Raw genomic sequence first — 25,892 nt, forward strand, 5'->3', positions numbered from 1 at the left:
TATCAGCATCAAAATATAGCCTATAAAATTGCCTTTCTTACAATGTCATTGTGAGCTTGTAGATCTGCTATTTCAATGACCGAAATATATAAATAAGATAGGGCTGAAGTGGTTAGTGTATTTTGTCATCCAAATCTACAGCTAGTAGCCTAACTACGTTTTCATACAATTCTAGAGGAGTAAAAGTACGCCTATAGGCCTACAACATTTTTATGGTAAAATATTTTGTAATAGTATTTTATATAGCCTAGTCTTCAGTGGTCTTCAACGTTTTCAGGCCAATTAAGGACCCCTTAGTTGAGAGAGAGTTGAAGCAGGGACCCCCACAACCTTGTCATAGATTCCATATCGTTTCATTGTTTGACAGCACAATCGTCAGTGTATTTTGGATTCATGTCAATTTGTGTTTTCAGATATTTAACCACTTGAACTGTCAACACTTCTTTCCTCTACACCAAACCTCTTTGCAGAAAATAGCTGATCTACTGATCTATTGTAGATTTTTTTTTTTGTCTAAAGTTCTCAGAATGTGGTTAAGAATCTGGTTAAAAATGAGATTTTTGTTCTTTCTATCACACAATGATTTGGAGGACCCCCTGTAGTAGGCCTAGGTAACTCTGTCTCTGAGGACCCCCTAGGGGTCCCGGACCCCCTGTTGAAGACCAAGACCCCAGGCCTAGTCTTTAAATGCTGATTCAGCATTTACAATTTTCAATGAAATATTTAGCATGGCTGAAGAAAGTAAAAATAGGCTACCTCAAAATTGCCAGGCCAGAACAGTACTAGTCTAGTCTACTTAGTAGACCTACATGTCTCTATTACTACTAAATCCCTATAAATAGGAGTGGGCGTGTCTTAAAACAGTGACGTCAGTTGGTATCCTTGCAGCAGGCGGGGTTAGGGAGGAGAGAGACGGGAGATCGATGCTGCCTGCGGACTGACTGCTGCCCGTCCCGTGCTGCTGCTTTCTAAAACTCACATTTAACTTTGATTTTAAATATTTTATGCGTCGCGTTCACTTCAAACGATGTCATTTTGACAGTTCCCCCGTGGTCTTTTTTTTTTCATAGGGGGTGAATAAAGGGAATGAGCAGCAGAAACAGAGAGGATCTACCGTAGTGCAGAAAGTGGTGGTTGCCAGCGGGGCAGATTGTTGCTGAGCTGCGTGTCTGCTGCATATAGCGGATCATTTCAATAAGGATCCTCTTTATGCTGCCTCCGGACTAATACCAAGGTAATAAACCACACATTCTTCCACGTATTCTCCATAAGCTGCTTTACTAATAGGGATAACAGTCTGTTTCCCAAACACTGGGTCGGCAGCACCCATTTGTGGGTCACTCACGGACAATTCTTTATGGGGTCCCCATTCATTAATTGTTTGTTTCCTACATTTTGTTACTTTTAAATTATTATTTCAAAACGTTTAAAAAATATATTCCCACAATAGCAGTAATTTAATGAATAATTAAAAGAAAATCGAAGAAATTCCATAAATTAGAAAACAAATGTTCATCTTGTGTGCTTGGATCTGCTGTTTTCACTGTTGGGTCCTAACTCCTATAACCACTACACCTATTCTTCCACTTATTTGTTAATGCTGAGTGCTTAAAATTGTGGTGCAGGCCTACAACAACGACAACCAGTTGCTGCACATAACGGGTTAGGCGGCTACTGTTTTCTTATTAATTTTTTGAGCGACGCTCCTACGTCTGGCTTTGTGTGTAGGTGAGTGTTCATATAGGCTACTATGAGAACTCAATGTATGGAGAGATAACTGACGTCACTGACAGAACGGCCCATACAAGGAGATATTGTTTGACCATGCAAAGTGAGCACTGCTATTACCACGTTGATTCCTGAATCATTTTAGGTGATTGGTGTTCAGGCCCCTCCTTGTGTTATGTTAATAACCTGTTGTATTTCACCACACATCCACATAATAAATAATATTAGGTATATCCTATTTATGTTTTTTTTGTATTCATATAGGCTGTTACACACTTGTTGAAAAGGCTGAGATGTTTGAAACTTGTCATCGTCCCATCTGACCATCATAATATTAATGACCATTTCACATGAGATGTGTTGACAGCACTGGACATCATCCGAGAAATTCAGACAGACAGACAGGCTGTGTGTGTGTGTGTGTGTGTGTGTGTGTGTGTGTGTGTGTGTGTGTGTGTGTGTGCGTGCGTGCGTGCGTGCGTGCGTGCGTGCGTGCGTGCGTGCGTGCGTGCGTGCGCGCGCGCGCGCGCGAGTGCAAGAGAGAGAGAGAGAGGGGGGGGAGGGAGGAGGAAGAAGAGGGAGAGACGAGAGAGAGAGAGTGAGAGATAACGTCATTGATGAAGTGTTTGGGTAAGGTTTTGACCTCTATAACATCAAAGTGTGTCCCAAAGACAGACAGTAAACTGCAATTACTGTACTGTTAATTAATGTTATTCCATTCAACATTTAATAGACACAATTATTGTGGTTGGCTTGGATGACAACTGTTCATTTATAATTCATTGTTTATTATTTTCTATGGGTTGGCCAATGTCTTCATTACGGGCCCCTTTCATCAGATACTCTTGTTGCTTAAGAGCTTTGTTTAGAATTACTAAATCCACTCTGCTACAACTAAACCCTTAATTGGAACCACCAGCACTGTACAATAGTAGCTCTTGGATGGTAGAGATAATTTATAGGCATTTCTGCTCCATTGGAACGGGATAAAGAAGAGAGATTTGGGGGCTAAGACTCTAGAGCAGGGGTCTTCAACAGGGGGTCCGGGACCCCTAGGGGGTCCCCAGAGTTACTACAGGGGGTCCTCCAAATCTTTGAGTGATAGAAACTTTTTTCTCCTTTTTTATATTAACCACTTGAACCCAAAAATAGCAGATCTACAAGCTCACAATGCCTCGCAGTGCAAGGTGAGCTTGTATTTGGCTATTATGGCAAAGAGGTTTGGTGTAGAGGGGAAAAAGAGCAGACTAAGTACAGAGTGAAAGGTCAAGTTTATTAAGTATTGACGGTTCAAGTGGTTAAATATCTGAAAACACAAATTGACATGAATCCAAAATACACTGACGATTGTGCTGTCAAATAATGCAACTATATGGAATCTATGAACAGGTTGTGGGGGTCCCTGCTTCATCTCTCTCTCAACTAAGGGGTCCTTGGCCTGTAAACGTGGAAGACCCCTGATCTAGAGCATAGCCTATTGTGTGTGAATTCTTTGACAAAATTTCCACGACTACTAGCCTACTGACTGACCTAAAATCATGGCGCCACCGATATTTTTTATTTTCTTGTTTTTCTCTAAATTTAGAGTAGCCAATTCTTTTTTTTACCCCCTTTTTCTCCGCAATTTAGTACTCAATGAATTCCTCCCCACATACATTTCTGTGATGTCACAGCTGTTGTATCCTGACTCATGCCGCCAGTGAGGAGCCCCCACCGGGAGGATGTAGGGCCTTCATCCTACTCCTCCCGCCCAACACTCCCTGCTGACAGGTGCCTCCCGTATAGGAGTAGTTCATGCAGTGTACAATTATCACCCCCTCCCCGCCAATTGTGTTTGCATAGACGCCCGACAAAGTCGGATCCACTGAAATTCTAATTGTTCTTAGCTGAATTCGTTCCCATGCTGGTCACCCCCCAGGTTAAAAACATCACACTGAGCTTAGCTATTATGTCTCTTGATATTGGCATCCTCCACGTGTCTTATCGCCCCCTCTCCCTTTCTATGATATTATCGCGAATTGTTTGAATTTATTTTTTTATTTTTTACTGTTGTCTGTTGCACTGTTGTTTTGTCCAGATGTTTGAGTGTTGAATGTGTGTTGGAAACAAGCCGTTTGGCTTCTTTTTTTTGCGTTCTTTCCATTTTGCACCTTTTAAACTCGTACTGCTGTACTTTAACAAAAATAAATCTGTCAAAAAATTGTTCAGTCAGTAAAAGATTTCAACTTGTGGACCTATGTACTCACTGCCAAAAACCCTTAAAGCCAGCAACGTGAGCAGCATGCAGCACATCTGCTGAACTGTCATTTTCTCCTGGCAACAACAACGGCAATGCAAATACTAGTATATTATACACAGTAGCGCTTCCTGCTTCTTGCTGCATGTACACATCATGGTGGTTCTAAGTAACCACAATCATGAATCTCTAGTCTTGCTATCCTGGGGCTGACAATCAGCAAAAGCTTTCCTATTTTCTGCTGTCTTCGGCAAGAGATTCGGTGTAGAGAAGGGGGATAAAAGGAGCGGACCAATTTTGGAGTTTGATCCCGGCTTTAATGCACAATCTCTGTAAAACGCCTTGGATAAAGGCTCTAAATAAATGCACCATTTTCCATGGAGCCATGGGGGACTCCGTTAAACTAGTGTAGGCTTATAGGGTTAGAGTGGTTACGGTCAATATGCTGGAGACAGGGGATATCTTCTATGATAATTTAATCTGAAAGTGTACTAATGGCCCCTTATGGGTCCATTTGGTTCCATTTGTGCAGAGTATAATCACCACTCAGAATGTTACTGTGTACTGTATACGGTAGCAGTGGTTCTCAAAATATTCAGCCCCCCCCCCCAAAATAATCATATTTCTATAATCACATTTGAACTGGAGATAAATATTGTGATTTATTTAGCCTCTTTCTTATATTACTTGGCCAATGTGTGACCAATTTTTATAATATAGTTTGTTGACTTTTGATGCAGTTATGGTCTTTTTTCTTTCTTTTGAGGTATTTAAAAAAGGTCATTAAATTGTCACTTCACTGTCATCTGGGACCCCCTTCCAAAATCATGTGGGGGTCCCGACCCACAGGTTGAGAACCACTGGTGTATATATATATATATATATAGGACAGACAGACAGACAGACTGCCTGCCTCCATGTATTGGACCAGGCCTGAGACCATGCATGCAGTGCTATTTCATCAGACCCAGTCAGCCACACCCACACACACACACACACACACACACACACACACACACACACACACACACACACACACACACGCCGATCCAAACCACTTTCTCTTAACCTTGTAAATACAGCTGACTGCTTTGACTCTTCCAATGCGGCTCCACAACTCTAGAGGGCTTAGTTTAATTAAGGAAATGGACGACGTGGGGGGTGGCAGGCAGGCAGGGAGGGAGGGGGGAGGACAATATGGGACAAGGAGAGACGTATGGAGGAGGAGGGTTAATTGGAGAGAGTGGGGCCCGTCTGAAGGACATGCCGAGAGGTTGGGGGGGCAGGGGTGTCGCACCAGATTCTGGGCCCTGGGTACAAGGATTCACTGCGGGCCCCCGCACATTATTTTGTGCTTTAACTATTGAAAAATAGCAGATATACAAGCTTGCAGCGCGGCACCGAGTAGATCTGCTATTTTTGAAAAATCGTGAAAAGTCTTTGAATATTTCAATACCTTCTAAGGTTTTCTGAAAAACCAATGTTTCTTTGTCAGTCGCACCTTTTTATGTCAAGGACCCCCAAAATGATATGTACCGCCACGGACCCCCATCTCAAAATATTTAGTTCCAGGGACCCCCCCCCCCCCCCCCCCCCCCTCCCCCCCAGAAGCAAAATTTGAGTTACAAATGTTTGCTTAAAAAAATACATATATTCAAAAGTTTGCACACATTTTCACAACTTTTCAAAAATAGCAGATATACAAGCTCACAGCGCGGCACCGAAGTATGAAATAATTGGGCCCTCCACCTTGGTCCCTAGTAACTGAGTCCCACTCCCCCCCCCCCCCCCCCCCCCCCTTGTGACGCCCCTGCGGGGGGGGGGGGGGGGGGGGGGGGATTGAAAGGACAGAGGAGAGGGCTAATTGAGGAGGAGGAGGGTACATTTAGGAGGGGTTGTTGGGGGGGGGGGGGGTGGCGGCCGGTACAAGACGGTAGCAGAGAGAAGGTAGCATGCATGGGGGGGTTGAGCTGCCACCAGCTGAATGGATGTGACCTCTATAGCCCGGCTAACAGCTGCCAGAGGGGCCGTGGTCCAGCTGATTTACAGACCCTCCTGTCAGCACAGCACAGCACACATGTACTACACACACACACACACACACACACACACACACACACACACACACACACACCCAACTCGCTGCCCCTTCTCTCGTCTTGTGTTTTTTGGAGCTGTGTGGAACACAAGCTCCCTATACGTGGCCGTGTGTGTGGGTCTGTCTGTCTGTCTGTCTGTCTCCGTCCGTGTCTGTATGTAGCCTAAACTTCGGCGCGTAACTAGTGCCGCACCATTTACGCCACTCGCGCAATATATACATCAAAATGTGCGGCTCGGCCGGGAATAGTGTTCTATTACCTTTCGTTCCGATCCGCCTTACCATGCCGAATCGGCAAAAAACAACGCTTAATTGTCCCCATTTACTTATAATGGGACAATGCAAGAAATCACTTTCAAGTATTTTTCTCTCGTAAACCATAGGAGCTACAGTTTCAAACCTCGGAGAGGAGATTCATAATGATTTTAAGAATGAATCGAAAAATAATTACATCACTCGGCCTCATGGTGGCGCTATAACGGCCCACTTTACTATTTTGCCCCGTAACTCTTGAACCGTAGATCGGAAAATTAAAATTCTTTTTTCCCTGGATTCCTTGGGTCAAGACGCATCTCCCCATATGCGCCAGGATAGATTTTCCGCCATCTTGAATTTTCTCCAAAACACACTTTTTGCTCCTTTTCCTACATATTTTCTTCAAATGTCACAAAAATCGGTACACATGATCCTGGGTGACCAGAGAGGTGCTGTTGAGTCTAGCCTGCCCTGAGCATCAACTGCAATACACACACACACACACACACACACACACACACACACACACACACACACAGCTCCACTTCGAACAGAGGTTCGATTTTTTGTCAGCGTGTGACACAGACCTTATGTGCTAATGTGTCCCCGTGAGACGGAAGTGATGAATGTGCCCTTGCGCTGCGCGCGTGCGTGCGTGCGTGCGTGCGTGCGTGCGTGCGTGCGTGTGGGTGTGTGTGTGTGTGTGTGTGTGTGTGTGTGTGTGTGTGTGTGTGTGTGTGTGTGTGTGTGACACACACGTAAGAGCAAGACTGAGAGAGAAGAGAAGCCTAATTTTGTTTGTTGCACATCAGTATTGCTCCACAGATAGAGGTGAAACATAAACATGTTTTATGTCGTACCCCCATCGTGCGACTAATATAAGTCAGAATGATTAGGCTTATGGCCCCTACAGCACTGGTTCCCAAGCACTGGGTCGGGACCCATTTGTGGGTCACGGACAAAACATTTTTATGGGTCCCTTAATTTTGGTTTCCTACATTTAGTTTCAAATTTTCAAAAAACATCCCCAAAAAAGATTTTCATGAATGAAACAAAATGCTATGATTTTTCTAAGTCATTCCATTAATAAATAAAAGAAAAGGCTAAGAAATTCCATAAATTAGAAAACAAATGTCTAAGAAGTATAGTGGAAATAGCCGATCTGCTGTTTTCACTAGTTTTGGGTCTCGGGCAAAAGTTGGGGAACCACTGCCCTACAGTATGTGTTGCTCCATCCCTTTGAGACAGAGGAGGTGATAAATGTGCACGTTTGCCCTGAATGGCATCCACTGTTGTGAAAAGGGGGATTTGGGGCCTGGAGGGGGGTTGGGTACAAATGCTGCCCTGTTAAAACCATTATCCCGACCGAGCACTTGCACACACACAAACACACACACGTACATGTACGTAACCCTATGTAAGTAAGGGAGTCCTTATGATTCCTTTGGAACTTAGTAACTTACATACGGTGACGAGCTACAATCTTCAACTGTGACAGTTGGTCGCGTATCTCCCGATTAGGGAGTCTTACTGGTCTTAATGCTTTGTACTAAGCTACATTAAGGCATTAGGGTTACATTATGGAATTGTAATCAGTTACTTTAACACATTGTACTCAGTTACATTACATTGCAATCAGTTACTGTTACATTAATCACTTTCAACCTGGTGTTATTTTGGGCATGTCATAGGAATTGTCAAAAAAAAGATCAGAAACAGCTGCTCTACAAGCTCGACTCATTGTGAGCCTGTAGATCGGCTATTTCTTTCACGGGACACCACGATACGACAAAGTATAAAAGAGGGCTTGGTGTGGTTAGCCAAAGTTATCATAGTTTAGCTTTGAAGCAATACCACACAAACAACACTGTTCTTTGTGATACAAGGGCATGGCAGCTCCCCTTGTTAAGCTGGTTTAGCCAAAGGGGCTCTTTTCTGATGTTCCAAAAATATCTTTTGGCGAGAGCCTTCATTTGTAGCCTATAACGCTAGATTGTGGGGTAGGCTTCAGAATGGGTTTGGTTTGTGACCTCCAGAATTGGCCGAGCTGAGAACGTTGCCTTGTGCCCTCGTTTCCTCCCTGTCTCCACCTCAAACTCAAAGCCAGCGTTGTGATTTTCTTTTTTTAGGGGCCTCTGGCTTCTAAAAATGGCCCCAGAGAAGCTCTCTGAGGAATGAGGCGGTTAAACTTGACCTCCGCTAGTCCAAAGTGTGCCGTGAAAATGGGGCTTAAAGCGTTATATTGTTAGTAAATAGTAGAGTAGTGCTGCAGCCTATGTGAGATCTACAGCTCTCAAAAGATGTTTATTATAGTAACATCCAGGCACTGCAAGCAGAAAAGCAAGCTTGTATATTCCAAAATGCCTCACACCCAGAGCCCATTCAATGTGTTTGGATGGTAGGGGTGTGGGTTTACAAGATGTGGCTTTATTCACCAACATCATGACATATGCCTATTTACTCAATTCCTTAACAATGGAAGGTAAATATTTAATTGTTGGGACACCAACATAACCCACACAAGGTTTCAGTAAGCCTGAACTTGTCGTTGTCTGTATCATTATTATGTAATTGACTGTTATAACAACCATCAAATGATTGCTAACAGCTTATTTCACTGTGTATTACATCTGTATGTTGTAATAGACATGGGTTGTTTATAATTTGTATTTTGTTACTGTTGGGCAGTTGAGCTTGCCAACATGAAGCAAATAAAAACCATATAGCACATCATTTGGATTGGAGTCCCAAATCCAGCTAACCCTACCTCATGTCTGGGTCGAGTCCAAAGCACTCAAGTCCTATAGTAAAGATAAAGATAAAAGTCTTGGAGATTCCCTGGCTTGCCAACGACCTGGGAATCTCCAGAGCATCAGGCACAAACAGCACCACACACCACAGTCAAACCATCACATACCACGCACGCACGCACGCACGCACGCACGCACACACACACACACACACACACACACAAGCACAATGTGCTAATGTACAGTATGATGAGCATAATGTTGCCTTTACCCCAAGACGATTATCCTTGAGCCTGTGGGAAACCCTCTTTCGTGCGCTGTTGCTAAAATCATGCCCCATAATGAGCAGGCTACTGTAGTTTTGTTTTGTCTGGAGCACATTCTTTCTAATCAGCCATGTAGGTCATCATGTGTGTTTAACATTCAGCTATGATGTGCTGCTCCCTGATGAGTGGACCTATTTCATTCCAATTGACAACCAGTTTTAATCAAACCACTCACTAATTTAATTTAATCGTTTGAATGGAATAAAAAAAGAACAGCCTATGTCAAATCCGAATCTTGCTAGGCCTTGCTGTAGCAGAGCTCTAACTTGCTAGTCTACAATATACTCCAAGGGGACAACGACAGCTGTACAATCTTCAGATAGATCAAAACTTGGTCTTGGCTGGAAGAGCCGAGCATCGTGTGAGTCCCGAAAACCCAATTTTAGAACGCCGTGTTCAGTCCGTGTTCCTCCGTAAAAAGAACGCTTAGAGAATGTAACATGACAGTTATTTTTCTACTGCTCCCAGGAGGAAATGCATGCCATGTAACTGGACTGCTTACTGTTCTTGCCGGTCTAGATTTTTTTGTGTGTGTTTTCTTTTTCACGCAGCGGAAGTGGAGGCCCTCTAGTTCAAGTGTCGAGCCTGCAGCCCATAATGAAAGACATGTGAACATTGTTAACCGGTGCCGGTTTTCTCGCATTAGGGCCTCGGCAGAAATGCGGCAGAGGTGTTGGCCCCCGACAGCAGTCTAGAGTGGAGTTTAAAGACGGATTACGTCCAAACTTTTGACAGGGCCGCCGTCTAAATATAGACAAAAACAGTCAGGCTTGAGAATATCCGTACAGTTGTTTGCACATGACCCTTGCTTCTGTTGGACAGCTTGAGAACTTTTGTCCATGTAGCTGCTTCTCATGTAAGGTCTCATAGTACCAGTGTTAATGTAACAGCACATTTTATTTAGTTTAGTCATGTTTTTTTGAATGAAGTTTAATTTAGTTTTAGTCATATTTTAGTCATCTGAAAAGTAGATTTAGTCAACTAAACATCAAAGGATTTGAGTCCACTAAATCTACAGCTGGTTTTGTCGAAACAAATGTATTTTGGCTGGGCATGATAGCGTCATAATGCCTGATTTTACACTTGATTGTGTGCTGAAAATAGCCGATTGTAGATTTGATATTTTCAGACTGCAACACCCAAGCGCAACCAAACATAAAATTACTTGTCTTTTAGTCCTACTGGATCTCTTCTCCACCAGTCCCTCCCTATCATTTTAGTCTAGTTTTTATTTGTTGACGAAGTCGTCAATATATTTAGCCTTAGTTTTAGTCATCATAGCTTAGTTTTGATTTTGACAAACATTTTTCGTCATATTCTTCGACTAAAGGTATCGGTATTACAGCCTATATACAGTATACCTCTGTCTGGGCATGTATTTCTACTCCATACCTACAGTTCATTCTATATTTGCATTGTTTGTTTATGTGTAACTGATAGAGCCTGACCGATATATATCAATTTGGCCAATAAGTCTGCCATTATATATTGTCATCGGACGGTATCAGCAATCAATTATGCAGCCGTTGGAGATCGGCTAGTAGATTCTTACTCTAGATGACAAACTGTAAGCAAAAATGTAATCTGTGATTCCCAATATTGCAGCCTTTTGTGACCGTCTGTAGCCATGTTTTTTCCCTCTCTGAGTTAACAGACATATTATGTTGACTCTTCGAAATGATTATCCTAGAATTGCGTCTGAGTCATCTGTCAAATTCCAATTAACAGGTTTATCATGGACAGATAAAGCCTCTGTCTGTGCTGCAAACAAACACACACCGAGGCAGCTTTGTTTGGTTTATCCCAGTTAGATTACAGGGATGGCCTGGTTCAGCACTGTGCATCAGACACGCTGGATTCACACAGACAATAATGCTGTTTCAGGGGTCATCGACATGCTGGCTTGTGGAGATTTTTGTAAAAAGTCTATTTTTGCCATGGACAAATTGGACATACAACATGAGTAGACAAACCCATGAGCCCCACATGACCATTACAGTTCTGTAACTCTTAAGAGTGTACAAATGAAACCAAATGGACCCTTACAGGTCCATTTGTACACTCTCAGAGTTATGGGAGTCCTTGAAAATAAAACACTAAAGAACCGCGGTACAGTGGACTCCTAATGTGTCTTACATATTCTGATATACAGTACATACAGTATGGCTTTATTGATAGGACAGTAGACTGACAGGAACTAGGGGAGAGATGGGAAGTGACACAAAGATTGTCGGGAACAGGTTGCCTGGTTCCAGACCATAGACCCCGCCCACTCTCAGAGTGGACTGTTTCTCTGGTCTGGAGCTGAGTACATGAATCGGCAGTTTAGCAGCCAAAAACTGCGGCTGATCCAATGAGCGCGGGGGGTGGGGGTGGGTTTAACGAATATCCAATCCGCGCAGCAGTTGAAACGATTCAAACGAAGTTCACACACACAGGCAAGCTGAGGCAGCCAGGCAGGCACACACACACACGCACGCGCTGATTTCACCAAGCTGTTAATGTTGATTACATGTTTCTGGTCGCAGTTCTGTGTGGAAGCAGTCACTGGCACAGACAGAGACACACACACAATCACACACACACGCCGTGCGTCGCTTTCATTGCGCGTCGCGGTCGCACGCGTTCACGCTCGCAAAAAAGTCCCTCCCCCGTAAATCTCTCAGAATAGGGCACAGTTTCAGACTAAAGCGTGAGCTGAGTCTGAAATCAGGCTAGGGAACAGGAGTCGAACTCGGGATAAGCTGTCAGGCTGGCATTGCAACCTAGGGTGCCCAGACCACCACGCAGGCGGCCTGGGCCTCCTTCTGCCTTTCTAACCTTTTCCTATACACTCCTACATGATAGTACAACTTATCAATGCAGTGCCAAACAACAAAAAAAGGGACCTAGCCAAAAAAAAAGTGTCCATAACAGTCAATGCTAGTCAATGCTACATAAGTATCTCACCGTTATGTCAAACATAAGTAAAACTAGAACTGCACTCTGTCGAGGTGCCATATTGTACCAGCAGAGCGCGCCATGAGGTGCGCTCACCACTGGCATCACCAGGAATGCTGGTCCGTCATTGGCTGTTAATGATGACGTTGCCAGAAATGCTGGTCCCTGATTGGGCTACGGGCTTAAACAGACACCGACATACATACATAGGCTGCCGAATGCAGTACTTGCGTGCTCTGCTGGCACAAGTAAATACTTAAAAGTGAAGTGTCCAAGTGTATTAGTGTTGGGTACTTTGGTACCGGTTGTACAGTGTCCCTTTTGTGCCCATACATAGATCTCTGTATCTGTCTGTCTACCTGTGTCCCTTTTATGCCGATATATGGAGATCCCTGATGTCATCATCAGTATATGCCCAAAACGGTATATTGGCATGCCCATACATGGGCATTATTGGTAGGATCGGTGGTTCTGGACAACTGGTTATCCATATGCTTATATATGGACAAATTGGTCGGATTGGTTGGACAACCACATACAGAACGACTCCCTTTAGTCCTTGTCGATTCACGTGCAAGAGTTGGTCATTATGCACCATATGTGGGCAATAGCTGTCGGATCTGTGGCTCTGGAGAATCAGATCTCCATATCCGTATCGGGTTTGTTTATGGTTATGGCTGAGTCACAGTGACGCGGCCGTTGCCCTCCCATTAGCCAAATGTAATATAGGATTGTGACGGGCCTGCTCAGTCGTCAGTAACTCGGTATCCCCATCTTTTATGTCCTGGGCTTCAAGGGGGAGATTTGGCAGGTTGCCAGACAGCAGGCAGCAGGGCTTCCTGTGTTTCAGCAGAGGAAGGGCCAACTCAGCGAGCCCAGGGAGAGAGAGAGAGACCGGCAGAGGCTTTACTGTACAGCTGAGCCGCCCGGGGGTCCACAGACTGAGCACTGAGCTCAAATAGCGTCTGCATGGGGGGGCTTCCCTTGTTCCCACAGCCCAACCCCCCCTCTGTTGACGTAGGCCTATTTTATGGGTCCCTTCATCCCCCCCCCCCACCCCCCCCCCCCCAACATTTTGTTTTTAATTATTATTTATTTTAAAACATTTTCAAATAACATTCCCAAAAAAGCAAAGTAACTTCATGAATAAATACAATAAAAATCTAAGAAATTACATAAATTAGAAAACAAATGTTTACGAAGTGGTGAAAATAGCCGATCTACAAGCTCACAACGTGGTGCGAAGCGACACATTGTGTGCTTGTGGATCTGCTGTTTCCATTAGTTTTGGTCCCGGGCAAACATGTGATTTCTCTTCTGGGTCTGGAGCTAAAAAGTTTGGGAACCACTGGACTAGAGCACTGAGCTCATAGCGTCTGCAAGGGTGGCTTCCCTTGAATACCACAGCCGAATCCCCTCTCTGTTGATGCACACTATTCAGACCTGCTGCTGTCTGTCGACTGTCGGTGAGAAATTAGAAGCTCTTGGTGCTTTAATCGGTGTCTCCTCTCTCAGACGCTCGCTTAAACGGTGAAGCGGATGACCACCATGTTGACAGAATCCTGAGTGATGCCTGTATAATCCCGGGTCAAATATCACTCCAGTTATTTCATTCTCTCTCTAAAACGTGCTGCGAGTGCTGCGTAACAACAGTTGATCTGTGAGATGATGATTTATTTTAAACACATGATTACTCTCTGGTTTTATTGCAAGGTGTAATTTGATGTCGTCGAGGGGCGGGCCAACTTTGCATCGCCTCATGGATATTGTATGCTTATTGTGCTATAGCTAGGGTTGGGATCCGGATTCCGGATCCAACATTGAGGAATCGGTTCCATTACATTTGGAACAGTTTCCGGAACCGTTTTTACAGTCAGTGGTTTTCAATATTTTACATTTCAAGGACCACCACGACGCTGAAAGTGTTCTAATGGAACCAAATGGACCCTTGCTGGTCCATTTCATCCCATTAGCGCATGTCTGCTGGGTCGTGATGACCCAACTGCTTGTCCGGGGGTGCTGTGAGTGAGTGCAGAGACCAGGTGGAGAAGAGGATTCTGAAATAGTTTGTTAGCGCGACTGCAAGGCTATTTTTACTGCAGAGATACAGCCACAAATAGTTATGGACAGTTCTGAACAGTTCAAAACAGCTAATATAAGATAAGCTTGGGAGGTCTATTCAAACCAGATGTATTTTAGACAAGAAAAAAAAAAAAGATTAAGTGTTATCAATGTTTCTTACAGTAAATGCATGCCAGGTAACTGAAGTTCCTCTCTAGGCAGTTTTCCACCATAAGTATATCTTTAGCCCCTTCCCATAAAGCTGGGTTGAAGCCAGTTTATGTGACACTCTTCCATCTGAGAAAGGTCAGACTTCCATTTCTGAGAGCAACTTATCTGCCTTTTAACCTAGCCATGAAATTGTTGACCGGCGTACCCCAGGGGTCTGTAGCTGGTCCCCTCCTTTTTCCCTCGACATCAAATCTCCTCACCGAAAATAGCTTTTGTCGAAGCTCACAATGTGACACTTTTAGAGCGAATTGTGAGCTTGTAGCTTATAGATTTGTAATTTTCACCGAATGTTCAGAATAGGGACGCTGGAGTTCATATGGTTTTGAATGGTCCCAGGGAAAGGGCCTCGATCTTTGTACAATTCCACATCCCAGTGTGCTCTATGTGTGATACTGGCAGAAAATGACGTGTAATGTAATGTGTAATGTCAAAATAAGGTGAAAAATAAGCACTTGTTTTTATCGCTTGAAAATGTTAGATATCTGTCGTTCCTAATGACTGATTACTCTCCACAGTGTTTGTGTCCCAAATGACTACAGCGGGGCAAAGGGGACAAAGGGCAATCATGGGTGAAATATCGTTTTTCAAGAATTCCGGAAGTACAAACACTGTGGAGAGCATTTAGTCATTATGAAAGACAGATATCTAATTTTGAGCGATAAAAATAAGCAATTAAAAATGTTTTCACCTGTACCACTCGTTCTGGGATATCACAACAGATGAAGGTAAGAAAACGGCTTGCCTGAAATTCTCCTTTAACATTTTCTGTTTGTTGGAGAAACATAAACTCTTTTTCATTACCATTCATGTTTTTGACAATTCGTCAGCTTAACAAAATGAAAGTATATGGCTTTGTGAGTGGAAGCACACAGGATAGCAATTTAGTTCTTCTCAAGTGGATTGAATGCACCGGTAACCAGCAATTCATTCTACAGTTGTTTTATTATTTTGTTCCTCTCCCACTGGGCTTTCTGTGGTATTGTATGTGAAATAACCTCCAGTCCTGCTCCTCTTATCATGGCCCAGACAAAACAATGCTTAATGTGGCATTTGAAGTGGAAACTATTGCTAATGTTAATGATGCTAGTCTAGTCATCTTTTGATCTGTATGCAGAACTATAAACCACATGCCACAAACAGTGTTTCCGTGAGAAGGAGATCACTTTGGATATCCCATTTTTGTATTATTTATTTCCCATATCAGTGTGCCCACCCATTAGTCAGATTTATCACACTAGCCCTTACCCGTTCAAAGATATGAGCTCCAAAATGATGTGCAGTGTGTGGGTTATGGGATGTGCACTGTGCACACAGTATATGAGGGATGGAAAGTAACTTTAACTGGTGCTTGCATGATGTAGGAGCATCAATGTAAGAAACCCGTTTCGTTTAATGGCTACAGAGATACTGTCCCCCCCCCCCAGCCCGCCCGACCACCCGCCTGCACACACACCCGCCTGCCTGCACACACACACACACACACACACACAGAGCTGGTTAAACATTTTGCCTCAAGCTAGATGCAGAATAGATGTGCCTCATGCTAGATGCAGAATAGATAGTAGATACACCATAAAAATGCTAATATACAGCATACGATTTGTGAAAGTGACAAACGGGCTTCACAGTTATGTCAGGTGTGTTCATATGCTCATGGTGATGCGATTTCAGATCAATTGCTCCAGCCACTGAGGAGAAACGCTGTGACAGACACTCACTCAGACACTCACTCAGACACTCACTCAGACATTCGCAAAATTATAGTATAGATGGAGGCTCTCAGAGCTGAAGAGGTGGTACTCTTGAGTGGGAGCTCTATGAAGATCTGCCCCTCTCCTCTGGTCTCCAAGGACTAGTAGTTGATTAATGGCTTTTGTCTGCCATGAGAAGGCCCTCCGGATGGGGGTGGGGGGGGGGTTTAGGTGGTCCGCGAGCATGGACAGACACAGATAGACACTAGCTGTTTGGTATTCTCCTCCAGCACTTTGCGGGGAAGCTTGGATGTCTCTGCGCCCGGGTATATGTTCCACTCTTGGCGCTGTTGAAGGGCATGCAATGATGTCTAGGGGCCACGGGTTGGCTCTGCTCGCACGGGAGGGAGGGAAACTCTGCAGGAGGGGAATGTCTGGGAGGGAGAGAGGATGGGAGTAGAATGCCAAAGAAGATAGGCTTTTATCATCTCCCGTACTCCCATCATTCATTGGAACGTGAAGGAGACACAGAGCAGTTGGGAGAGAAGTGAAAAAGGTTCAGGAAAGCACGCACATCCAAATGATAAAGTACCAGGTGCAGGACATGAAGAAAACACGTGAAAACAGAACACCAGAGGCCGCACACTATAGATCACTGTGGGGGCCTCCAGGGGGGCCAATTGGAAAGGAGAGGGGGAAAATGTATTTTCAGTTCAAATTCAATGCATAATATCTTTGTGCCAGTTTAACCACCTCCACCTGGTATCACCATTTTGGACATTAGTCCAATCAAAGATTTTGCAAACATTTCTAAAACTGCAGATATGCGTACAAGCTCACAATACGTCGCTTTGTGACCTTAATGTAGAGTGTCTGTTTCCGCTATTTCCGTTTGTTTTGGGTAGCACTCGCAGCAGGGGTCGACACTGCCAGAGGCTATATGGCTGTTTGGGGGTCAGTAGCATGGAAAGGTTTTGGAACCCCTTGCACTAAATCATTACATTGCACGATCCAGTGTGTGGACTCTTGTTTTCATGGGAGAGAGCTGACCACACAACGCCCATTTAGCTCTTACTCCACCTGCTGGGTGGGGTGGAGTCAGATTTAAGAGCAAAACAGCCACGCGTGAATGTGGTCAATAAATGGCTACCTTAGTTTGAACAGAGTGTAGTAAAAGTTGAAGTTACTCTTTCCCTTTGGAATTGAGACGGCCCCCCCCTTTTCCCCCCTCCTCCAAGCAGGGAGCAAAGGACCGCCCTTTCCTGTTTTTCTTTCTTTTCCATTCCTCCTACTCGTGGCCGGAGAAGAACGGCTCCTCATGAGTATAAAGGAAAACTCCCAGAGCTAGAAGCAGGGGCGTCACAAGGGGGGGGGGGGGAGTGGGACTGAGTTACTAGGGCCCAAGGTGGATTTACTTAAGCTATTGAAAAATAGCAGATATACAAGCTCACAGCGCGGCACCAAGTGCCACGCTGCGAGCTTGTAGATCTGCTATTTTTGAAAAGTCGTGAAAATGTGTGCAAATCTTTGAATATATGTGTTTTTAAGCAAACATTTGTAACTCAGATTTTGCTTCTGGGGGGTCCCTGGAACTAAATATTTTGAGATGGGGTTCTGTGGCCAAATACATATCCTTCATATGAAAGAGTTTGAGAACCACTGACATATCATGGTTTTTTTTTTTAAAAACCTTAGAAGGATTTGAAATATTCAAAGATAATATTTCACGATTTTTCAAAAATAGCAGATCTACAAGCTCGCAGCGCGGCACTCGGTGCTGCGCTGTGAGCTTGTATATCTGCTATTTTTCAATAGTTAAAGCACAAAATAATTGTGCAGGGGCCTGGAGTTAATCCTTGTACCCAGGGCACAGAATTTTGTGTGACACCCCTGGCTAGAAGAACTATGCTCCTACAAAAGCACTGTGACTCTGAGACACTGCCAGGCTCAAGAAGGCCTGGCTTTCAGCGCGTTATTCTTTCCTGTTTCTTCTCTCTTTCTCTTTCGTCGTCTCTTATTCTCTGTGACTGCCTACATTCCAGTCTTTTACTGCTCGCTGCACTAAGTTCTGCCAATGTTTTCAATCCGTACTAGCTAGATTTGAACCCATTCAGACCTGAGGCCAGGCCACAGGCTACAAATACCTTCTAAATATGTATGACAGTTTCGGACCAAGGTCCAAGTATTTGGCCTCTCCGCAGAAGTTAAAATGTTAAAAAATAGCAGATGTACAAGCTTGCAGCACGGCACTTAAGTGACACGCAGTGATATTATATTGGCTTATTAATATATACTAGTCCTGTGCCCGGGGGTGTGCCCAGTATATGAGTGCACAGTACAGTATATGAGGGATTGAATGTCCCTGAGGAGTCTCAGAAGTAATGTTGGAGAACCCAGACCGATGCCCGTTGGGCAGAATAGTCACCATTGACGTCCAGTTGTGCAATACCCGTTGTATCCGTTTGTCTGTCTGTGTCCCTTTCATGCCCATACATTAAATGGAGATTTCTCATCTCTGTTTGTCTGGCTCTCTTTTTTGCCCACAAATGGTGTTCCGTGTCCAGGCCAGTCTGTGATGTCATCTCCAAATGTGGGCACTGTTGTGATGTCAGTCAGTGATCTCCAAATTTGGTCACTTGTTTCGTCAGACAGACATTATTTGAGCATTGTTTCAGCATCTGGCTGTTACCATGGTCTGGCGACACTGTTTAGTATCAGTGATTTCAGCATGCGGACAGACATTCCATAAATTAATAGTTAGATATATCTCATGTTCCTTAGAATTGTTTTAATACGTTTTGAGGCAGTGAGATAACGTTTTTGGCTCGGGGCACCCCTATAAATATTTTTTCATCCGAGGCACCCCTACATTATTATATTCCTAATTTTCGCTCCCAGCACCTTATATTTATAGTATATTTTAGCGATTATGTTGCAAGGAAAGCAAGATAATAGCCATTTTGGTTAGAACTGACTGAAAATAACTTTGTTCTTCAAGTTTAAAATGATACTATAAATATTTTTAAATGTCCAAATAAATTTCAAATATTATCAAATTATCTCGCGGCACCCCTGGACTGCCGCCACGGCACCCCAGGGTGCCCCGTCACCCACTTTGAAAACCACTGAGATAGAGAGAGGAAAAAAGCAAGTATAGAGAATAGAGATGCAAGTGTTGGAGAGGAGGTGTGACAAATGGCACCATGGCCGCCATGGCTCATGTTTCTCAAAGTGCAGTAAAGGGCATTGCAGGTCGTGGCTACTGTGACTGTCCTGCACATGAGGTATGTATGGTGGTCCATCCCACAGGAATGCATTCGAGCCCCCAGCCTGTTTTTAGTCAGGCATTACCTCGTCCCCACCTCGCCAAACACCATAACAAGAGCCTGTGAAAAAAGGGGGCCATCAGAAAGAGAGAAGCAGTATCTCATTTCATAATTCATAATATACTGTACGTACACATGTTTTATACACATCTATTTTGTGAATCGTGAGTTCATTATAGGCTTTTTCATGCTGTGAATCACCATGTGCCACCAATATTTATAGTAATCAAAAACATTTACATTACCTCGTTAAAAAGTGAGTGTAGTGAGATAATTAACATTTCTGTATGGGCTGTATATTGTTCATCAGTGCAGTATTCCCCCTTTCAGTCTCCAAATATAACATTGAACAGGTGAAACAGACACGTCAAGTTAACAGTTATCAGGGGGATTTTCTTAAACAATAACAGATTTGTAACCCTATCATATCAGTGGGCCGCTATGTAATCCTGCATGCAAATTATAACATTGATAATTATAAAAATGCATTTTGTTCTGTACATTTTAAACACACTTATGGGTCTCGAGGCGCGACCCACAGTTTGAAAACCACGACTCTATATGACAAGGACAGACAGAAGGAGTTGAGTCGTGAGTTGTCTTATTATACCAGTGTCATACTTTTACTTTACAAAGCAGGTTATCCCTTTTCTTGAGCAAAATAACCCTCTGGTTTCAGCTCAGTTACTATGCTGTCTGAGTCTCTTTCCTTTATTTTTGTTTCCACACACACAGAAATAGTTTTTGGCTTTGCGACTGTTTTGCTTAAGTCCCTTAATAGTCCCCACCACTCCCTCCCTCGTACTGGCACTGCAATTCCCCTCTGACAAGATATATGGCTGAAATATTTGTGAATGTTTTTATCTTGTGTCATTCACTTTCCAGGAGAGATAAATCAGACCGCCTGTGATCCTATAGATCTTTTATTCTTTTCTTTTCGCACTATTATCATGCCAAGCTAAACATAATGGCATCTTGGTTATTGTAGATGTCCTCTGCCCCAACAAGACCTCTCCGTTGTAGTTTTTGAGTTGGTCAGACCAACTCCAACATTTAGGTGAGTTTGTGGCGCGACATACAGGGCACCTTTTGCCTATTGGCTGTCGCGGCCCGCCAGACGATGGGGGGGGGGGAAGAACTGCATTGATTAGGGCCAATCGCAGGCGACGCTCCTCCAGACTATGGGTTAAAAAGAGATGGGATTTATGGTTCTTTGAAGTGAACCGGATCTCTGGAATTCGTTCCTTTCAAAGAGCCGTTCAAAAGACTGGCTCATTTGAGTTACTAGTTAGGCCTACTTTGTAGATTGTGTTCATAATTACACATGATTTCAACCCTATTTACATTTCGGCCATATACATTTTGCCGATCTACAAGCTACGAGCTTGTAGATCTGCTATTTTCAAATGTTTTAATACTTTTTATTATTTTTTCCTACGTATTCATTGGAAAACTTTTAAAATGGGACATTTTGCATAATAAGTAGGCTACTTTATGCATTGGTTTAATTGCATTTTGATTAATAATTTTGTACTTTTACTCAAGTGCATTTTAATTGCAAACTTCTACTATGTGAATGTGCTTGTACTTTTTCCACAACTGTTTATTTAGAAAGGAACGGCTCCCTACTGTGAACCGGATCCCATCGTTCATTTCAAAGAGCCGTTCAAATGACTCGATTCGTTCACGAATGTCCCATCTCTAGTTAAAAACGGCAACGGGATTGAAGGGAACCAGAGAGAAAAGACTCTGCAGCAGATCGGCTATCATTCTTTGTGTTATGCAACCAAATGTTTATTATACAGAGAGAATCATACACCTTCAAACAGGTGTAGTAGCCTACACGGCTAATAGAACAAAACTATGGAACAAAACCGCAGAGGAATATTTGGGGAAAAAAGGAATGAGGAAGCCCCTGTCTGTTGGACCACAGATCGCCGTTTTTTATTTAAAAAAGTCGATTTAAATATGAATACACTGTGTTGGCTAAAGGCCATTGACCCATGACTACAACACCTTATTTGTAATGTAAAATAGCTACTGATAAAGTAGCCTAATGATTAATGAAAAACGCGAAGTGTTGACATGTGTGGAGGACTGCAGGTGCGTCACAAAAGGGGGGGGGGGGGGGGGGAGAGTTACTAAGGCCCAAGGTGGAAGGGCCTTAATTATTTTATACTTTAGCTATTGAAAAATAGCAGATATATAAACTCGAGAGTGCCGCGCTGCGAGCTTGTATATCTGCAATTTTTTAAATCCCCAGATGAAGAACATTCATGTGGGCCCGCAGTGAATCCTTGTACCCAGGGCCCAGAATTTGGTGCGACGACACTCTTGTGTATTTGCGACTCGGAGCTGCTAAAACTTTTCGGATTCGAGACGTTTTAACGCCAGATATATCACATGTTGTAGATTTATAAGCAATCGGCATGATAAGAAACACGTAGGCCTAGCCTACATTTGAAGCAGTTTATTCTGGTTGTTTTGAAATAGAGAGAAATAGACAGCTGTAGGCTACTGTCTACCTCATTCGTCGCTATAGGCTGTTTAAACACCATCATCACAGATCAAATGAATACATTAACACGCAAATTCACTTGTAGGTATATTTATTAGGTTGTTGTCTTTCTTACCGTATGTACACAACTGTCCAGTCCAGTGATAAGTTGCTTTATATCAGATGAAGTAGCCTATTCCTTGGTGCTTCTTGATACAAACACATACAATGTGTTGTGTTGGTATAAAATGAGTCGTAGCCTACACATATTTTCTCATCTTGTCTCATGACAAGACTTGATGAAAGTAACTCACATTCCGCCCAGGTCAAGACAATAATATGAATCGATCTAAACAAATAAAGTCTGTGCTGATGATGATGATGTTGGTATGCTTATGGCTGTTAGGCAGGCTACTTAATAGATATATAGATAGATAGATATCTTTATTATCCCAAGGGGGATAATCAGTAGCTATTTAACATAACAAATAAGGTGTTGGTGTCGTCATGGTGGGCCATTTAGCCAATACGGTGTATCACACACACACACACACACACACACACACACACACACACACACACACACACACACCAGCAGCACAATCCATCCATCCATCCATCTTCAACCGCTTATCCAGCATCGGGTCACTGGGGTAACAGTTCCAACTGAGATTTCTAGAGTTCCTTAATAATAATAATTAAAATAAACAAAACTAATGATTATAATTGCGACCGTCAGTTCACAGTTACTATGAAAACCTCTGTCTGTCTGTCTGTCTGTCTGTCTGTCAGTCTGTCTGTCTGTCACGTCACATCACACTTTTTTGCCCCTATCCATGTGAAATTTTCCACACACAATCCTTGTCTGCCAATCCACAACCTCCACCCTTCCAGGGACCCCCGCAGCTCCAGGGACCCCCGCCACATTTTTTAAAACACATTTTTGAATACTGCTCCTACAGTTTTTGCCCTAAAATCACACAAATCGCTACACAGTTCACCATCCACTGGGTGAAAAATGGGTTACAAAATCATGGGATAAAGGTTTAAGCTTGTGGCATTTAGTTTAACTTTTTCTGAGCTGAATTGTTTGTGCATCTTCTCTGCTGTGCTCCTGTTGTGTCAAATGTTGGCAAGATGTGGTTCGCGGCCTCAACAGGAGCGGATTTGGGACGGTCCTCGCACCAAGGAGCGGAGGAGAAACCTCTGGCGCATTTTAAAACTCGCTTGCTCGTGCTCGTATTCAAACATTGTATATTCTTATTCTTATAGGCCTACTCTTATTAAAAATAAAAGGCAAATAAGAACAGGTGATTATTCTTATTTATTTTTTGCACGTGAGAGTGGTGATAACCCACCCGCCCGCCTGAAAAGGTCTGAAACGTTGGCACCGGGTCAGCCTGCGCAACACTAAACAGCACACCTGGTTATAGAACCATGATTCTATTTCAACCCACCCAGTACAACAGTTAGGTTAACAAGTACAGCCTACATACAACTGTCTTGCTCACTGCAATATACACCTGTCTTGTTCACTGCAATATACAACTGTCTTGTTCACTGCAATATAGAACTCTCATCTTCCTGCAATATACAACTGTCTTGTTTACTGCAACCTGTTCATGCTCGAATCTTTCAATAAAAAGAAAAAAAAAACATTACCTGTCGGATCTTTCTTTACAGGCTAATAATGACATGTCATTGTTCTTGTGTGTCAACTTGTACATCTGCCCTTTTCAATTGATTACATAGGGCTAATGTTAAAGGGTTCTTTTAGACTGTTAAATCTCCCCGCCTTTTTAACCCACATGCGACCAGCTCATATATTGACTGTGTCAATTCTTGTTACTAGTGCTTTCCACCCCACAGCTGCTAAGCTTCACGGATAGAATACGCCATGGCAGTGTTTTTCTAACTTGACACCTCGCTGGCGTTTTACAGGCATAGTTTGCATTAGAATGTTTCCCTGGAACTCAGAGCTGAGGTCGAAGCTCCAGCGAGAACGCTCAAGGAAATAACTTTTGGAACTTTGTGGTTTTGACAGAAATAAGAGGAATGTAGGGTGCCTGCTGTCTCAACCGGTTAGTGCACATGAGACCATATGCATCTTGTTAACGCGAGGACACCAAGTTTGACTCCTGTCTTGTCTCACGTCTCTCCCCCTGTCTGGTTTCCTATCTCTCTATAACTTCCTGTCTGAAATAAAACACAAAAATGCTGAAAAGAAGGAAGAAATAAGAGGAATGTGAATTTATTTTCCTCACACGTCAACTCGATATTCACAGTGTATGGAGAACTTGTGTTCTTTCATTGTCCTTAAAAATCCTGTCATAAGCTCTGGCAAAGACCACTATCGCACCCTCTCCCAACAACCAAGACCCCCCTTACTTATGCTCTATTTTGAGCACTTAACGTAACTGTTTTCCGATAGCTTTATCTCCTTGCCAGAAGGCTGTTGTTGGGTAGCTACTGTATATGACAGACAGTACAAGTGCTTTGAGCATGCCTGACAGGAACAGTGTCATATGATGATGGCCGAGCCAGGCTAATTGTGGCGTTTACCTTGAGTAAGGAGTAAGGACAAACACACTTGCACACACACATCGTTAGCTTCATAGCATAATTGCCTAAGTACTTTTTTGGCCAAATTGACATTCTACTCTACTCTCCTGTCCTAACACTGCTGCTTCATTGTGCCTTATATTGCCTATGTCATAAGCCTATCAGAATGCTTGTTACTTTCCAAAATGACTTAGGAAGATAATGCTTTAAAGTCAGCTTTGGGACTTAGGAAGAAAATATTTTTGAATGTAGCACACATTTCGATAGGCTGAGAACATTGGCAACAAGGCAGGATGAACCAGCAGTGTTAGGAGAGTAGAGAGTAGGTGAGTTTTTACATATGATTGCTTAAGAAAGTCACCTACATGAGTTAGGCAGAAAGTGTTTTTCTTTTCTTCTTTCCTGAAAACCCTAAAAATATAACGTGTAGAGCAGTGCAGAGAAGGCCCAAACAGGCTGATCTAATGTGGGGGGTTTGCAGACTGGTTGTCTGCCCTGCCATGTGTATATAACCGGACACGCACGGCTCGGGCACACAGGAATGCTTCACTCAACACCATCCTGCAGTGAACGTCGTCGGGAACCTCCTTCAACCACCACAGCGTCAGGGAATGCAGTCTTTTAATGTAGCCCACTATGAATAACCAACGGCAGCCATTGGGCCTGGCAGGGGTTAGAAAAGGAACACTTTTTACTGTAAGCCATGCTTTTGCGTATCAAATGTGTTTTAACCACTTTCAAACTCGGCATCCTTCTTTTGCGTATGTCTTAAGAAAAATTCAAAAACAAGGCCATTCTACACTGCCCTACCTACAAAGCCAAAGTGCAGTAACTATGTTTTTGGAAACACTGTCAAATAAGCCTTCGTGATTTTGGTGGATAAACAATTACTTCAAGAACAGATATACAATTAGTGTAATAACACACTGATATCTCATTTGGCTGAGCAGTTGAAACTCTTTTAAACCCATTTATCATTAAAAAAATCACACCTGTGTGGACTGAGCGGTGGAGGCTGTGTGTGTGTGTGTGTCTGTCTGTCTGTCTGTCTGTCTGTCTGTCTGTGTGTCTGCGTGCATGCGTGCGTGCGTGCGTGCGTGCGCCTGAGTGTGACTGGCCTGAACAACAGCGCCCTCCCTTAACGTGTGTGCGTGTGTGGTCAGCAGAGGTACATACAGACACATACAGACA

General features: G+C 43.4%; 1 protein-coding gene across 1 annotated transcript in view; it reads left to right on the forward strand.

Annotated features, from left to right (window-relative positions):
- Positions 1 to 1,121: 1,121 nt before the first annotated feature.
- LOC308306527 (integrin beta-1-like) overlaps positions 1,122 to 25,892 on the forward strand; it is a 55,813-nt gene continuing 31,042 nt past the window's right edge. The window contains exon 1 of the mRNA XM_080751547.1: positions 1,122 to 1,234. The gene's annotated coding sequence lies outside the window, so the exon portion shown is untranslated. The remainder of the gene's footprint in view (positions 1,235 to 25,892) is intronic.

Source organism: Nannobrachium achirus, assembly GCF_963921795.1.
Source record: "Nannobrachium achirus genome assembly, chromosome: 21".
Taxonomy (NCBI): domain Eukaryota; kingdom Metazoa; phylum Chordata; class Actinopteri; order Myctophiformes; family Myctophidae; genus Nannobrachium; species Nannobrachium achirus.